Raw genomic sequence first — 19,303 nt, 5'->3', positions numbered from 1 at the left:
TAATCAGGAGGTGCGTAGATGAAAAACAAGGTGCGTAGATGAAAAACAAGCAGCAGAGATTCTTCACCAATGTCACCACAGACCAACTGGAGGTCATCATGGAGCAAACTTAACCGCAAGAAAAGTCTACGAATCAGGATTTTATTGGTCATCTATATTTCGAGATGCGCAAGAGCTTGTAAAGCGTTGCGACGCATGCCAAAGGCAAGGTATTATCTCTATGAAGAATGAGATGCCTCGGACTAATATCCAAGCTTGCGAGATCTTTGATATATGGGGATTAGACTTCATGAGGCCATTCCCAAAGTCTAATGGGAAAGAATATGTCCTCGTAGCAGTAGATTACGTCTCCAGATGGGTCGAAGCCCAAGCATTTCCAACTAATGATGCCAAGGTCGTCACCAACTTCCTGAAGAGAATCTTCTACCGATTTGGAGCTCCCCGCGCTATAATAAGTGATAGAGGCACACACTTCTATAATACCTAAATTATGAAGGTGATGCAACAATACGGAGTTACCCACAAAATGTCCACTGCCTATCATCTGCAAACTAACGAAAAAGAAGAGGTCTCCAACATAGCACTCAAGAGAATTCTAGAACGCACCGTCGACCATCATGAAAATAAATGGGCCGAGAAACTAGATGATGCTCTGTGGGCAATCTGGACTGCTTACAAGAATCCTCTAGGGACTACACCCTACGGCATGATCTATGGAAAAGCCTGTCACCTTCTGCTAGAACTCGAATATAAAGCTCTCTGGGCACTGAAGACCTGCAACCTCGATCCCTCAGTTACCTCTAAGCATCGAAAGATGCAGATGAATGAACTCGCTGAATTAAGAGACCAAGCGTACGAAACGTCATACATCTACAAGGAACGGACGAAGCTGACACATGATACAAAATTGATTCCTACAAAGTTCGCTCCTGGAGATAAAGTTCTGCTCTTTAATTCTTGATTCAAGAAGTTCGCTGAAAAATTTAGATCAAGATGGAGTGGGCCATACAAAGTTATACATGCTTTTCCACACGGAGCCGTGGAACTAGAAGGACCTACTGGCAACTTCAAAGTCAACGGCCACCGGCTAAAAGATTATCTAGAATACCACGATAAGGAGGAGCACCTCTTCTCCTTTGATCCATTCTAAAGATCTGGCAAAGAAAAGTCAAGCTGTAACGACTTGATAAACAAAGCGCTCTTGGGAGGCACCCCTTGCTTATCCTTTTTTTATTTTCTTTATTTCAATTATTTTCAATCTACAAAAATATTATCTCGGTGTACTAACAACTAAGCGCCATACTAGCGCTTAGTACTTACAAGTTTGTTGAATGTGTTCATGCAGAAAATGCCAAGTTCAGGAGCTTTAGTTTACATCCCAGTTCGTAGGAGGAGGACTCCGAGGATTTACTCATCGGAAAGCAACGCTGATCAGAACAGGCCATCAACAGGGCAATTAGGCCCAAGGCGATTGATATTGGAGAGTGTTGAGGAGGATATTGTACAGCACCACCAGCTCCTCCTATTCGACGTTCCAGATGTTTAGCTAGGAGACCTGCTGAGTATACACAATCACTAGAGACACATGAGCCACAGACAAGGATACACTATGGAGCCACCTTGAATGACCCAGATGTTGCATGGGCATTACTCAGAGACCAGCAATGCAATGTTTGTAAAATGTATCATATAGAGGTCAAATACCTCACGATGAAATCAACTATTGTGAATCGTTTATAATGTATATGAACGGGTCCTTTCACTCCCGCTCCTATCACGCCGCATGTCTTAGCCGTTTCACCTGCTCTAGTCATTGAGGCAGTCCCAGCCATTGAGCTACCTGAGGGTTATCACCTAGTCACGATTCCCATATCAGTTGAGCCACCCACGGCCCAGGCCTTTGAGATTACCGGGATCATCCCTGATGAGGCTCCTTTCCCGAGCTTGTCACACCTGGAGTTGCCGTCAGACCTTTGTCTGGATTCACTACTAGGCCCTGAGTTGGATGTAGGGCAACCACTTGAGTATTTTCCGAGACTAGAGGATGATGATGATCCCTTTGGATTTCATGGATACTTCACAGGCACGACTCAATACATTGACCAGGATAGTATTTCGTAGACTACTTTACTTTATTTACATTTTATCGTTTTGAAGCATTGTACTAAAAAGCTATATATAATGGGAATGCTGCCTTTTTCTTTTTGTTCTTCATGCAGAAACTTTATCAAAAGAGACTGGTCCTTTCCAGCAATTAGGAGACTGACCGTAGGAAGGCCCAGCACTAGGGAAGTAATCCTTCCTCAAACCTATTTCAATTGTTACGCACTAAAATCTCTAAATGTGGGGTCAACCCGCAACCAACTTATAAATTTTAGAAGACACTGTCCTTAATTTATATATATAAAATATTCTTTTTCTGAGAATATTAGAGACAATGTTCTTCTAAGTGTGGGGTATTGGGTAAAGGTTTAAAGGACGAGTAACCGTAAAACGACAAGTTTTGAAAAATTCTTTTGTCTAAAAAGTAATTAAGCAATGGATATTGGGTGATTTCAAAAAATTCTTACCTTGTTTTGCCCAAAAGATCCAATAAAATTGCTGGAAATCGGTTTTCAAAACATTCATTAGAATGGAACGATCAAGCTGAAAGTTATGTTTTGTGTCAAAAGATTTCTTTTAAGAAAATATGTAAAAGGCTACGCATGATCAAGCACGACCCCTACTCCCAAAAAGTGAGGATTCTTGGACCCAAAGTATCTGTACGACTTATCAAATCTACAGTACTTTGTCATTTCAATTGATGAGCATGCCGGTGTATGGTTCAAGTTATAACTTGGTTCTGACATACGTTTCAAGGCCAATGGTTAGTAAGCGCCATACGTGGTGCAGGTGCGATACTCCTTCCGAAATCATTCTGAATAGAGAAGACAAAAAGCCATCCGTTTCCATTTCCACCCCACGCAATTTAAACCGACCAACTCACATAAAGAGTTGATGTCACTCCCAAAAAAATACACTACCCATTCACCTTCATTCCCCTTTCCATTTATCAAAAGATCCAGAGATTAATGAAGAGATAGATCGATCAAATTCGCTTCAAAAGCACTTGTTAAAAGATTCCGAACCCCCGATTGTTTTTGATAGGTCAAAGACTTATTTTCAATGGATTATCACTTCCTTTCTAGGCACCAGGAACTAAAGACAAAAGTTATGAAGGAATGGTATGCCGAAAAAAAATAAAAAAAATATTTGATGAAAGAGCAAAGTCTCTAGAAATAAAGGCAAAGAAAAACCCGAGAAGTTGCACCAAGAAGAATACCGGAGGAGCAAAAGAAAATTCTAGACAAAGTCTTAGCAAAATCCGTCTCTTCCGAAGAAACTTTTTTACGGATTCCAAGCCACTCTCTATCCAAAAATGGATACTCTGAAGAATCAAAATCTATCAATTCTCTCTAAATCAAAAGATCTGGATACCTTTCACCAATCCATAAAAATTTCCAAACAAACCCTACAACCCGTCTTCCTCTTGAAAGAATGCCTAGGAAGAAGATCAGTACCGTCCTTACTTAACCGGTGGAGATAACGATGCGTTACCAAGCCAATCATGAGAACTGTCACACGACTGGCTTCTGAGCGTCAATACAATTAGATTAGGACACCCTAAACACTTGAGTGATATGAGTGATCCGCTAGTGAGGAGCCTGGTTATGTATACTCTACATCTTAGAGTTGGAAAGTACGCCTTTTTCACTATGGACGCAATTGAAATCTAGCGACCAAATCATCGAAGCTCGAAACTTTTTCTAATACTTTCAAAAGATGTGAGGACTTCTGATGAAGGCATAATAAAAAGATCCATGGGTGGGCAAGGGAGAGTCTATTAGAAAGAACCTTATATTCCAGCTTTTTGCTTGAGGAAAAGTAAAGCTAAGTGTGGGGTATTTGATATCGGCCAAAAAGTCACATTTTTACCCCCAATATTAAGCCCTAAAACAATAAAGATTCAAACTTTGTCGGAAAAATTATCGTTTTTCAGTTGATTTTGTAGATTAAGTAATTACGAAGGCGATGCAAAAAGAATCAAGTAAAATGGAGCTAAAACGAAGATTCTTAGGCAAAAACGGTGAATGACGAGAAATCAAGTTACGATCCAGTGAATTTCAGCTGACCAGGAAGCCAAACGGCCTGCCTGGCTCACAAACAGCCTGCCACACGCCCTAACTAAAAGGCCCGTGCAAATGGCTTGATCTGGCAAACTGCCCCTGCAAACGGCCTGCCAAACGGCTTACCAAATGGCTTGTCAGCCATTTGTAGGCAAATTCCAAGTATATTTAAACGGCTCTCTCCATCCATTTCAACACACACTCAATTTGTAATTCACTTTATATTTTCATGCTTTTAGTTAGTTTTTAGTAGTAGTTAGCTTAGCTTCTATTTTCCGGAGGATATCCCGGCGAGTCCCTGCAATCTCAGGCAGATTTCTTCAGCCTTTTCAGGTTTTTATCCGAAACGCTTGTCTTTTGTATTAAACATGTGTTCTTACTTTTTATGTTTAATAATGCGTTCCGATATTACCATGATAGCTTAATTAATCTGTATGTTGCCATGATAGAAGTTTGGGTTAGCGTAATTATGTTAATTTAGTACGATTACTGTCGTAATACTGAACTAGGAAGTCAGATAGATTTGTATGCTAGCATCTTAAGGATTGACCAACCTAGGTTGTGATCAGGACTTGTCCACCTATATGAAATTAGCTGCTTCATAGGATTAAGACCCCTGGTTATACTGTATCTGAAGATTCTATGAACTCGGTATGGCCGGAGTTCCCGAGAGGCATCTAATGCGTTTTTAGGACACGGAACTTAGGAATTGAGACATGAATGACCTAGTATGCCTATTGACTATTCCGAAGAGACTTATTAGAAGCTGTTAAGATCTAGTTAGTGCCTTCACTATGTAACCCAAGCCTATTGCATGTTCTTGTTTGATTGTTGCCTTAGGAATAAGTCATATAAACTGTTAGGGTATTTATTAGGTTTCTATCTACTTTACTTTCAGTACATCAACTGTAATGATGTATAATGCTTGAACTGATATGATCTTATTAGTATGATGAAATGGTTGTTAGTTTTCATTTAAGGTTTTGCCAACTTAAACCGACGGACTTCTTCCATTTGTGATCAATGTTCAATCAACACGGCCATTCAGTTAACCAAACTGATAACGAGGGTTAGGATTAGAGCTCAACTCACTAATAAACCTAGTACTTTACTGAGGATAACCTCCGAGGTATAGCTACCTTTCAATTATACAACCAAGTGACATACTTCTCACTGCTCAAAGAGAACTCTGAGAATTCAGAGATAAGTAGGTCTGTGTAATTGGCTCATCCAACCAGATCTATATCATTCTAAGCATAGACTTAACATAAGCATGATTACCATTCCCTAACCTAATACTAATATCTTGGTCAACATTTTCCTAACCTGCATACTCCGGATATCCTTCCACTTATTTACCTTTCCGCACTTAGGACTTTTAGCTTAAACCAACTACTATCCTTATGTAGGTAATTTAAATTAAAGACAATTATCCACTTGATTTTCAATTCGTTAATCTATTCAAAAATACGATACTAGGTTAACTTACACCTTCTACACCTTGGAAAGTAAAAGTAAATTTAGGCCCCACATAATATAAATAAACAAAACCTTCGTGCGCTACCGTGATCAACTGAATCTGATGTCCTGCGGCCTAACGACACCGCACGAATAAAATTGTCCGTTTCAACCGTATCTTTATAGTGACATCACCCACATATCAACATATATTAATTCAAAAGGTTTTACAGAAGTTATAGAGTTTCTCTGGAAAGGCATTCTATGATGCTTAGCCAAAAGGCATGTATCACAAGAAAATTCATTACTGATAATTATGTACACACAGGAATATGTATTAACTTTGACATAGAACTATAACCAAGTCTAGCATGAAAAAGGTTTAAATCTACTTTATTGGTTGATGCAACAACCTTATTTACATTAGTAGAATGAAAAGTAGATGAAACATTAGAAGTTGGGATAGCTTTGCAGGTGTATAGGTTCTTGAATTTCTTTCCAACTGCCACAGCCTTTTTAGTTATAAGGTCCTGGAAAATGAAAGAATTAAGGTAAAAGGTGGCAACTAATTTTTGTGACCTTAATAATTTGCTAACATATTGCAAATTTGTAATGTCCCGTTCTTATTGATTAAAAATGTTCCATATTAATTGATTTCGTTGCGAGGTTTTGACCTCTATATGAGACGTTTTTCAAAGACTGCATTCATTTTAAAACAAACCATAACCTTTATTTCATCAATAAAGGTTTAAAAAGCTTTACGTAGATTATCAAATAATGATAATCTAAAATATCCTGTTTACACACGACTATTACATAATGGTTTACAATACAAATATGTTACAACGAAATAAGTTTCTTGAATGCAGTTTTTACACAATATCATACAAGCATGGACTCCAAATCTTGTCCTTATTTAAGTATGCGACAGCGGAAGCTCTTAATAATCACCTGAGAATAAACATGCTTAAAACGTCAACAAAAATGTTGGTGAGTTATAGGTTTAACCTATATATATCAAATCGTAACAATAGACCACAAGATTTCATATTTCAATATACATCCCATACATAGAGATAAAAATCATTCATATGGTGAACACCTGGTAACCGACATTAACAAGATGCATAAATAAGAATATCCCCATCATTCCGGGACACCCTTCAGATATGATATAAATTTCGAAGTACTAAAGCATCCGGTACTTTGGATGGGGTTTGTAAGGCCCAATAGATCTATCTTTAGGATTCACGTCAATTAGGGTGTCTGTTCCCTAATTCTTAGATTACCAGACTTAATAAAAAGGGGCATATTCGATTTCGATAATTCAACCATAGAATGTAGTTTCACCTACTTGTTTCTATTTTATAAATCATTTATAAAACCTGCATGTATTCTCATCCCAAAAATATTATATTTTAAAAGTGGGACTATAACTCACTTTCACAGATTTTTACTTCGTCGGGAAGTAAGACTTGACCACTGGTCGATTCACGAACCTATAACAAATATGTACATATATATCAAAGTATGTTCAAAATATATTTACAACACTTTTAATACATTTTGATGTTTTAAGTTTATTAAGTCAGCTGTCCTCGTTAGTAACCTACAACTAGTTGTCAACAGTTAGATGTACAGAAATAAATTGATATATATATTATCTTGAATCAATCTACGACCCAGTGTATACACATCTCAGGCTAGATCACAACTCAAAGTATATATATTTTTGGAATCAACCTCAACCCTGTATAGCTAACTCCAACATTACTGCATATAGAGTGTCTATGGTTGTTCCAAATAATATATATACATGGGTCGATATGATATGTCAAAACATTTGCATATGTGTCTATGGTATCCCAAGATTACATAATATATTATAATACATGTATAATACAATATAAGTTAGCTATGATATGATTTGTATAGAATTGTTAATATTTCCCGTAGCTACAAAAATAAAAAAATATCCAATCTTGTTTTACCCATAACTTCTTCATTTTAAATCCGTTTTTAGTGAATCAAATTGCTATGGTTTCATATTGAACTCTATTTTATGAATCTAAATAGAAAAAGTATAGGTTTATAGTCGGAAATATAAGTTACAAGTCGTTTTTGTAAGAGGTAGTCATTTCAGTCGAAAGAACGACGTCTTGATGACTATTTTGAAAAACATACTTCCACTTTGAGTTTAACCATGATTTTTGGATATAGTTTCATGTTCATAAGAAAAATCATTTTCCCAGAAGAACAACTTTTAAATCAAAGTTTATCATAGTTTTTAATTATCAAACCCAAAACAGCCCGCGGTGTTACTACGACGGCGTATGTCCAGTTTTACGGTGTTTTTCGTGTTTTCAGGTTTTAAATCATTAAGTTAGCATATCATATAGATATATAACATGTGTTTAGTTGATTTTAAAAGTCAAGTTAGAAGGATTAACTTTTGTTTGCGAACAAGTTTAGAATTAACTAAACTATGTTCTAGTGATTTCAAGTTTAAACCTTCGAATAAGATAGCTTTATATGTATGAATCGAATGATGTTATGAACATCATTACTACCTCAAGTTTTGTGGATAAACCTACTGGAAAAGAGACAAATGGATCTAGCTTCAAAGGATCTTGGATGGCTTGAAAGTTCTTGAAGTAGAATCATGACACGAAAACAAGTTCAAGTAAGATTTCCACTCGAAATAAGATTGTTATAGTTATAGAAATTGAATCAAAGTTTGAATATGAGTATTACCTTATATTAGAAAGATATATTACTGTAAATAAGAAAGATTTTTTGAGGTTGGATGATCACTCTACAAGATTGGAAGTAAGCTAGCAAACTTGGAAGTATTCTTGATTTTATGAAACTAGAACTTGTAGAATTTATGAAGAACACTTAGAACTTGAAGATAGAACTTGAGAGAGATCAATTAGATGAAGAAAATTGAAGAATGAAAGTGTTTGTATGTGTTTTTGGTCATTGGTGTATGGATTAGATATAAAGGATATGTAATTTTGTTTTCATGTAAATAAGTCATGAATGATTACTCATATTTTTGTAATTTTATGAGATATTTCATGCTAGTTGCCAAATGATGGTTCCCACATGTGTTAGGTGACTCACATGGACTGCTAAGAGCTGATAATTAGAGTGTATATACCAATAGTACATACATCTAAAAGCTGTATATTGTACGAGTACGAATACGGGTGCATACGAGTAGAATTGTTGATGAAACTGAACGAGGATGTAATTTTAAGCATTTTTGTTAAGTAGAAGTATTTTGATAAGTGTCTTGAAGTCTTTCAAAAGTGTATGAATACATATTAAAACACTACATGTATATACATTTTAACTGAGTCGTTAAGTCATCGTTAGTCGTCACATGTAAGTGTTGTTTTGAAACCTTTAGGTTAACGATCTTGTTAAATGTTGTTAACCCAATGTTTATAATATCAAATAAGATTTTAAATTATTATATTATCATGATATTATGATGTACGAATATCTCTTAATATGATATATATACATTAAATGTCGTTACAACGATAATCGTTACATATATGTCTCGTTTCAAAATCATTAAGTTAGTAGTCTTGTTTTTACATATGTAGTTCATTGTTAATATACTTAATGATATGTTTACTTATCATAATATCATGTTAACTATATATATAACCATATATATGTCATCATATAGTTTTTACAAGTTTTAAAGTTCGTAAATCACCGGTCAACTTGGGTGGTCAATTGTCTATATGAAACCTATTTCAATTAATCAAGTCTTAACAAGTTTGATTGCTTAACATGTTGGAAACACTTAATCATGTAAATAATAATTTCATTTAATATATATATATAAACATGGAAAAGTTCAGGTCACTACAGTACCTACCCGTTAAATAAATTTCGTCCCGAAATTTTAAGCAGTTGGAGGTGTCGACGTATCTTCTGGAAATAAATGCGGGTATTTCTTCTTCATCTGATCTTCTCGTTCCCAGGTGAACTCGGGTCCTCTACGAGCATTCCATCGAACCTTAACAATTGGTATCTTGTTTTGCTTAAGTCTTTTAACCTCACGATCCATTATTTCAACGGGTTCTTCGATGAATTGAAGTTTTTCGTTGATTTGGATTTCATCTAACGGAATAGTGAGATCTTCTTTAGCAAAACATTTCTTCAAATTCGAGACGTGGAAAGTGTTATGTACAGCCGCGAGTTGTTGAGGTAACTCAAGTCGGTAAGCTACTGGTCCGACACGATCAATAATCTTGAATGGTCCGATATACCTTGGATTTAATTTCCCTCGTTTACCAAATCGAACAATGCCTTTCCAAGGTGCAACTTTAAGCATGACCATCTCTCCAATTTCAAATTCTATATCTTTTCTTTTAATGTCAGCGTAGCTCTTTTGTCGACTTTGGGCAGTTTTCAACCGTTGTTGAATTTGGATGATCTTCTCGGTAGTTTCTTGTATTATCTCCGGACCCGTAATCTATCTATCCCCCACTTCACTCCAACAAATCGGAGACCTGCACTTTCTACCATAAAGTGCTTCAAATGGCGCCATCTCAATACTTGAATGGTAGCTGTTGTTGTAGGAAAATTCTGCTAACGCTAGATGTCGATCCCAACTGTTTCCGAAATTAATAACACATGCTCGTAGCATGTCTTCAAGCGTTTATATCGTCCTTTCACTCTGCCCATCAATTTGTGGATGATAGGCAGTACTCATGTCTAGACGAGTTCCTAATGCTTACTGTAATGTCTGCCATAATCTTGAAATAAATCTGCCATCCCTATCAGAGATAATAGAGATTGGTATTCCATGTCTGGAGACGACTTCCTTCAAATACAGTCGTGCTAACTTCTCTATCTTGTCATCTTCTCTTATTGGCAGGAAGTGTGCTGATTTGGTGAGACGGTCAACTATTACCCAAATAGTATTAAAACCACTTGCAGTCCTTGGCAATTTAGTGATGAAATCCATGGTAATGTTTTCCCATTTCCATTCCAGGATTTCGGGTTGTTGAAGTAGACCTGATGGTTTCTGATGCTCAGCTTTAACCTTAGAACACGTCAAACATTCTCCTACGTATTTAGCAACATCGGCTTTCATACCTGGCCACCAAAAATGTTTCTTGAGATCCTTGTACATCTTCCCCGTTCCAGGATGTATTGAGTATCTGGTTTTATGAGCTTCTCTAAGTACCATTTCTCTCATATCTCCAAATTTTGGTACCCAAATCCTTTCAGCCCTATACCGGGTTCCGTCTTCCCGAATATTAAGATACTTCTCCGATCATTTGGGTATTTCATCCTTTAAATTTCTCTCTTTTAAAACTCCTTGTTGCGCCTCCTTTATTTGAGTAGTAAGGTTATTGTGAATCATTATATTCATAGATTTTACTCGAATGGGTTCTCTGTCCTTCCTGCTCAAGGCGTTGGCTACCACATTTGCCTTCCCCGGGTGGTAACGAATCTCAAAGTCGTAATCATTCAACAATTCAATCCACCTACGCTGCCTCATATTCAGTTGTTTCTGATTAAATATGTGTTGAAGACTTTTGTGGTCGGTATATATAATACTTTTGACCCCATATAAGTAGTGCCTCCAAGTCTTTAATGCAAAAATAACCGCGCATAATTCCAAATCATGCGTCGTATAATTTTGTTCGTGAATCTTCAATTGTCTAGACGCATAAGCAATCACCTTCGTTCGTTGCATTAATACACAACCGAGACCTTTCTTTGATGCGTCACAATAAATCACAAAATCATCATTCCCTTCAGGCAATGACAATATAGGTGCCGTAGTTAGCTTTTTCTTCAATAACTGAAACGCTTTCTCTTGTTCATCCTTCCATTCAAATTTCTTCCCTTTATGCGTTAATGCAGTCAAGGGTTTTGCTATTCTGGAAAAGTCTTGGATGAACCTTCTGTAGTAACCAGCTAGTCCTAAAAACTGGCGTATGTGTTTCGGAGTTTTCGGGGTTTTCCACTTTTCAACAGTTTCTATCTTTGCCGGATCCACCTTAATACCTTCTTTGTTCACTATGTGACCGAGGAATTGAACTTCTTCCAACCAAAATGCTCACTTTGAAAACTTAGCGTACAATTCTTCCTTCCTCAATACTTCTAACACCTTTCTCAAATGTTCACCGTGTTCTTGGTCATTCTTTGAGTAAATAAGTATGTCATCAATGAAAACAATGACAAACTTGTCAAGGTATGGTCCACACACTCGGTTCATAAGGTCCATGAACACAGCTGGTGCATTAGTTAAACCAAACGGCATGACCATAAACTCGTAATGACTGTAACGTGTTCTGAAAGCAGTCTTTGGAATATCATCTTCTTTCACCCGCATTTGATGATACCCGGAACGTAAGTCAATATTTGAATAAACAGACGAGCCTTGTAGTTGATCAAATAAGTCATCGATTCTCGGTAGTGGGTAGCGGTTCTTGATGGTAAGTTTGTTCAACTCTCGGTAGTCGATACACAACCTGAATATACCATCTTTCTTCTTGACAAACAAAATAGGAGCTCCCCACGGTGATGTGCTTGGTCGAATGAAACCACGCTCTAAAACTTCTTGTAATTGGCTTTGCAGTTCTTTCATCTCGCTGGGTGCGAGTCTGTAAGGAGCAAGAGCTATTGGTGCAGCTCCTGGTATAAGATCTATTTGAAATTCAACGGATCGATGTGGGGTAATTCCCGGTAATTCTTTCGAAAATACATCGGGAAATTCTTTTGCGACGGGAACATCATTGATGCTCTTTTCTTCAATTTGTACTTTCTCGACGTGTGCTAGAACAGCATAGAAACCTTTTCTTATTAGTTTTTGTGCCTTCAAATTACTAATAAGATGTAGCTTCGTGTTGCCCTTTTCTCCGTACACCATTAAGGGTTTTCCTTTTTCTCGTATAATGCGAATTGCATTTTTGTAACAAACGATCTCTGCTTTCACTTCTTTCAACCAGTCCATACTGATTATCACATCAAAACTCCCTAACTCTACTGGTATCAAGTCAATCTTAAATGTTTCGCTAACCAGTTTAATTTCTCGATTCCGACATATATTATCTGCTGAAATTAATTTACCATTTGCTAATTCGAGTAAAAATTTACTATCCAAAGACGTCAATGGACAACTTAATTTAGCACAAAAATCTCTACTCATATAGCTTCTATCCACACCCGAATCAAATAAAACGTAAGCAGATTTATTGTCAATAAGAAACGTACCCGTAACAAGCTTCGGGTCTTCCTGTTCCTCTGCCGCATTAATATTGAAAACTCTTCCGCGACCTTGTCCATTCGTGTTCTCCTGGTTCGGGCAATTTCTAATAATGTGGCCCGGTTTTACACATTTATAATAAACTACATTGGCATAACTTGCTCCGACACTACTTGCTCCGCCATTACTCGTTCCAACACCATTTGTTCCTTTCGTTCTATTAACCCCTGGTCCGTAGACCTCACACTTCGCCGCGCTATGACCATTTCTTTTACACTTGTTGCAAAATTTGGTGCAGAACCCCGAGTGATACTTTTCACACCTTTGGCATAGCTGCTTCTGATTGTTGTTGTTGTTGCGGTTGTTATTGTTGTTGGAATGATTGTTGTAGTTGTTGTTGCTGTTGTTGTTGTTGTTTTGCCATTTGTTGTAGTTGCGATTGATGTTTCGATTGTTGAGATAGTTGTTGTTGTTTTGGTGACTCTTATCACCGTTTTCCTCCCACTTTCTTTTGACTAGCTTCACGTTGGCCTCTTCGGCCGCCTGTTCTTTAATTCTTCCCTCAATCTGGTTCACTAGTTTGTGAGAAATTCTACATGCCTTTTATATGGAGGCAGGCTCGTGTGAACTTATATCTTCTTGGATTCTCTCCAGTAACCCTTTCACAAACGCGTCGATCTTCTCTTCCTCATCTTCGAACGCTCTCGGACACAATAGGCACAATTCTGTGAATCGTCTTTCGTACGAAGTAATATCGAATCCCTGTGTTCGTAACCCTCTAAGTTCTGACTTGAGCTTATTGACCTCGGTTCTAGGACGGTACTTCTCGTTCATCAAGTGCTTGAATGCTGACCACGGTAGCGTGTAAGCAGCATCTTGTCCCACTTGCTCTAGATAGGTATTCCACCATGTTAACGCAATACCTGTGAAGGTATGCGTAGCGTACTTCACTTTGTCTCCTTCAGCACACTTACTTATGGCAAAGACCGATTCAACTTTCTCGGTCCACCGTTTCAATCCGATTGGTCCTTCGGTCCCATCAAATTCTGAAGGTTTGCAGGCAGTGAATTCCTTGTAGGAGCATCCTACACGATTTCTTGCGCCGTTAGCTGTATTGCTAGATTCAGAGTTATTGTTGGTATGTAGCGCGGCCTGTACTGCGGCTATGTTTGAAGCAAGAAAGGCACGAAATTCCTCTTTGCTCATATTCAAGGTGTGTCAAGTAGTCGGTGCCATTTCCTTCAAAATAGTCAAATGAAACGAGTTAATCATATAGAATATCAAGAGTAGTCAATAGTATTTCGTAGCGTAATATGAACTTATTTATAAAATCTCTTTCTTCATATTAGCGTTTTATACTCTTTAATTCGGGTAGTACCTACCCGTTAAGTTCATACTTAGTAGCTAACATACAATTTCAACTACTACAATTCTATATGAAAAACTAATCACAAAAAAAATATATCATATTCAAACCTTTATACAATAACTTGCAAACTTACAATACCACTATTTTACATATAGCATGAAATATAGCACATAAAACTTTGATACAAAGTAGTTGCGAGGATAATTCTAGTTAATAAATAAGGCGTTCAGCAAAGGCGATAAAGACACGTAATTCATACGTCCAGAAACAAGTCATGCATTCTGGTTTTACTAATACCACTTCTCTAAGACCAACGCTCGGATACCAACTGAAATGTCCCGTTCTTATTGATTAAAAACGTTCCATATTAATTGATTTCATTGCGAGGTTTTGACCTCTATATGAGACGTTTTTCAAAGACTGCATTCATTTTAAAACAAACCATAACCTTTATTTCATCAATAAAGGTTTAAAAAGCTTTACGTAGATTATCAAATAATGATAATCTAAAATATCCTGTTTACACACGGCTATTACATAATGGTTTACAATACAAATATGTTACAACGAAATAAGTTTCTTGAATGTAGTTTTTACCCAATATCATACAAGCATGGACTCCAAATCTTGTCCTTATTTAAGTATGCGACAGCAGAAGCTCTTAATAATCACCTGAGAATAAACATGCTTAAAACGTCAACAAAAATGTTGGTGAGTTATAGGTTTAACCTATATATATCAAATTGTAACAATAGACCACAAGATTTCATATTTCAATATACATCTCATACATAGAGATAAAAATCATTCATATGGTGAACACCTGGTAACCGACATTAACAAGATGCATAAATAAGAATATCCCCATCATTCCAGGATACCCTTCGGATATGATATAAATTTCGAAGTACTAAAGCATCCGGTACTTTGGATGGGGTTTGTTAGGCCCAATAGATCTATCTTTAGGATTCGCGTCAATTAGGGTGTCTGTTCCCTAATTCTTAGATTACCAGACTTAATAAAAAGGGGCATATTCGATTTCGATAATTCAACCATAGAATGTAGTTTCACGTACTTGTGTCTATTTTGTAAATCATTTATAAAACCTGTATGTATTCTCATCCCAAAAATATTAGATTTTAAAAGTGGGACTATAACTCACTTTCACATATTTGTACTTCGTCGGGAAGTAAGACTTGGCCACTGGTCGATTCACGAACCTATAATAAATATGTACATATATATCAAAGTATGTTCAAAATATATTTACAACACTTTTAATACATTTTGATGTTTTAAGTTTATTAAGTCAGCTGTCCTCGTTAGTAACCTACAACTAGTTGTCAACAGTTAGATGTACAGAAATAAATCGATATATATTATCTTGAATCAATCCACGACCCAGTGTATACACGTCTCAGGCTAGATCACAACTCAAAGTATATATATTTTTGGAATCAACCTCAACCCTGTATAGCTAACTCCAACATTACTGCATATAGAGTGTCTATGATTGTTCCAAATAATATATATACATGGGTCGATATGATATGTCAAAACATTTGCATACGTGTCTATGGTATCCCAAGATTACATAATATATTAGAATACATGTATAATATAATATAAGTTAGCTAGGATATGATTTGTATAGAATTGTTAATATTTCCCGTAGCTACAAAAATAAAAAAAATATTCATTCTTGTTTTACCCATAACTTCTTCATTTTAAATTCGTTTTGAGTGAATCAAATTGCTATGGTTTCATATTGAACTATATTTTATGAATCTAAACATAAAAAGTATAGGTTTATAGTCGGAAATATAAGTTACAAGTCATTTTTGTAAGAGGTAGTCATTTCAGTCGAAAGAACGACGTCTTGATGACCATTTTAAAAAACATACTTCCACTTTGAGTTTAACCATGATCTTTGGATATAGTTTCATGTTCATAAGAAAAATTATTTTCTCAGGAGAACAACTTTTAAATCAAAGTTTATCATAGTTTTTAATTATTAAGCCCAAAACAGCCCGCGGTGTTACTACGACGGTGTATGTCCAGTTTTACAGTGTTTTTCGTGTTTCCAGGTTTTAAATCATTAAGTTAGCATATCAATTAGATATAGAACATGTGTTTAGTTGATTTTAAAAGTCAAGTTAGAAGGATTAACTTTTGTTTGCGAACAAGTTTAGAATTAACTAAACTATGTTCTAGTGATTTCAAGTTTAAACCTTCGAATAAGATAGCTTTATATGTATGAATCGAATGATGTTATGAACATCATTACTACCTCAAGTTTTGTGGATAAACCTACTATAAAAGTGACAAATGGATCTAGCTTCAAAGGATCTTGGATGGCATGAAAGTTCTTGAAGTAGAATCATGACACGAAAACAAGTTCAAGTAAGATTTCCACTCGAAATAAGATTGTTATAGTTATAGAAATTGAATCAAAGTTTGAATATGAGTATTACCTTATATTAGAAAGATATCTTACTGTAAATAAGAAAGATTTTTTGAGGTTGAATGATCACTCTACAAGATTGGAAGTAAGCTAGCAAACTTAGAAGTATTCTTGATTTTATGAAACTAGAACTTGTAGAATTTATGAAAAACACTTAGAACTTGAAGATAGAACTTGAGAGAGATCAATTAGATGAAGAAAATTGAAGAATGAAAGTGTTTGTAGGTGTTTTTGGTCGTTGGTGTATGGATTAGATATAAAGGATATGTAATTTTGTTTTCATGTAAATAAGTCATGAATGATTACTCATATTTTTGTAATTTTATGAGATATTTCATGCTAGTTGCCAAATGATGATTCCCACATGTGTTAGGTGACTCACATGGGCGGCTAAGAGCTGATCATTGTAGTGTATATACCAATAGTACATACATCTAAAAGCTGTGTATTGTACGAGTACGAATACGTGTGCATACGAGTAGAATTGTTGATGAAACTGAACGAGGATGTAATTTTAAGAATTTTTGTTAAGTAGAAGTATTTTGATAAGTGTCTTGAAGTCTTTCAAAATTGTATGAATACATATTAAAACACTACATGTATATACATTTTAACTGAGTCGTTAAGTCATCGTTAGTCGTTACATGTAAGTGTTGTTTTGAAACCTTTAGGTTAACGATCTTGTTAAATGTTGTTAACCCAATGTTTATAATATCAAATGAGATTTTAAATTATTATATTATCATGATATTATGATGTACAAATATCTCTTAGTATGATATATATACATTAAATGTCGTTACAACAATAATCGTTACATATATGTCTCGTTTCAAAATCATTAAGTTAGTAGTCTTGTTTTTACATATGTAGTTCATTGTTAATATACTTAATGATATGTTTACTTATAATAATATCATGTTAACTATATATATAACCATATATATGTCATCATATAGTTTTTACAAGTTTTAACGTTCGTGAATCACCGGTCAACTTGGGTGGTCAATTGTCTATATGAAACCTATTTCAATTAATCAAGTCTTAACAAGTTTGATTGCTTAACATGTTGGAAACACTTAATCATGTAAATAACAATTTCATTTAATATATATATAAACATGAAAAATTTTGGGTCACTACAAAATTGAGGATGAATTCAGGAACATATAGAAGATTTAGCAAGGTGAGATTGGAATTTAATGGAATATGGCCATAAATTTTAACAAATCTATGACTTCCATCGGGCAAGAAAACTTGAATAGGATTTATGAGTGTTTTTAATGATTTGAAGAGGTGCAAATCTGGTGACATGTGATCTGAGGCCCCTGTATCAACTATCCATATATGTGCCATATTCTGATAAATTGACTTTTCAAGACAGGACAAGGCATATGAATAGGTACAAAATGAAGTACCTGCTTGATTCATAGCAGTATTGTTGTCCTGTGCAGATTTGCCTTAAAACAATTTCATCATTTCTTGACATACAGCTGCTGCCACCAACCTCTGATCTAATTCAGTCTTACCCTCTTTGTGAACTTCATTCTCACAAGCCATGTCAAAAGGTGTTTCTTTGACCATATAATTGTCAAAGGATACAGTATTTGCACTAACCTTTGTAGGCCTTTTTTTTTACTTTTCTTGCCCTTATACCAATCAGGATAGTACCCTAGCTTTTCAAAACACTATTCTTCAAGATGTCCATCTTCTCTACAAAAAGTGCAATATCTGCCACCCATATGCTCATTTCTAATTTTCGTTAGACACTTTGTTATTAGCAAAGAAAGTAGTTGGCTCCTTAACATGAGTAGTAACTTATTTTCGCTTCTCAACTTGTTGCACAATATAATACGCCTTTTTGATAGTAGGCAATGGATCCATATACAGTATTTAGCTCCTAACTGACTCATAGTTATTTCATTAAGAATTGCATCAGCTTAGACCTATTCTCAATTTCAAGAAATTTTTCAGTAATGCCACATCCACATTCTCTCATTCTTCCACATGTACAAGTTGGAACACCATTCAAATTGTGTAATTCATCCCACAATCTTTTCATTTTATTGAAATAGGATGCAACAGAAAGGTCACCTTGATTTACATTGTTAAGATCTCTTTCAAGCTGGTACACCAGAGGACCATTACTTTGACCATAACGTTCTGTTATTTCCTTCCACAATTCAAATTCAAACTCAGTGTAGAGGAATGCTTCAGATAGCTCTGCCACCATTGAATTAAGAATCCAGCATGTAACCATATAGTCACACCATGTCCAATGCTAATAAGTCACGTCAGTTAAATCAGGTTTAAGACATGAACCATCTATAAACCCTAAATTTAGCTTTGCACCTAACGCCATTTTTATAGTTCTGCTCCATCCCAAGAAATTGCTTCCAGTGGACGGAGTATTTGTCAGAGTCATTTCAGGATGATCTGAATTAGCTATGTATAACGGATCATTGATCGAATTCATCATGTTTGATTCTGCATATAGTTGACTACCTTCAACGCCTCCATTCGTCGCCATTTGAAATTGAACACCTCAAATGAATTATACAGACTTGAGACAAGTTTACAGTGATAATCGGAACCCTAAT

This window comes from Rutidosis leptorrhynchoides, chromosome 8, assembly GCF_046630445.1.
Source record: "Rutidosis leptorrhynchoides isolate AG116_Rl617_1_P2 chromosome 8, CSIRO_AGI_Rlap_v1, whole genome shotgun sequence".
NCBI lineage: Eukaryota > Viridiplantae > Streptophyta > Magnoliopsida > Asterales > Asteraceae > Rutidosis > Rutidosis leptorrhynchoides.
The sequence above is the reverse complement of the archived record's forward strand: the minus strand, read 5'-3'. Positions refer to the sequence as shown.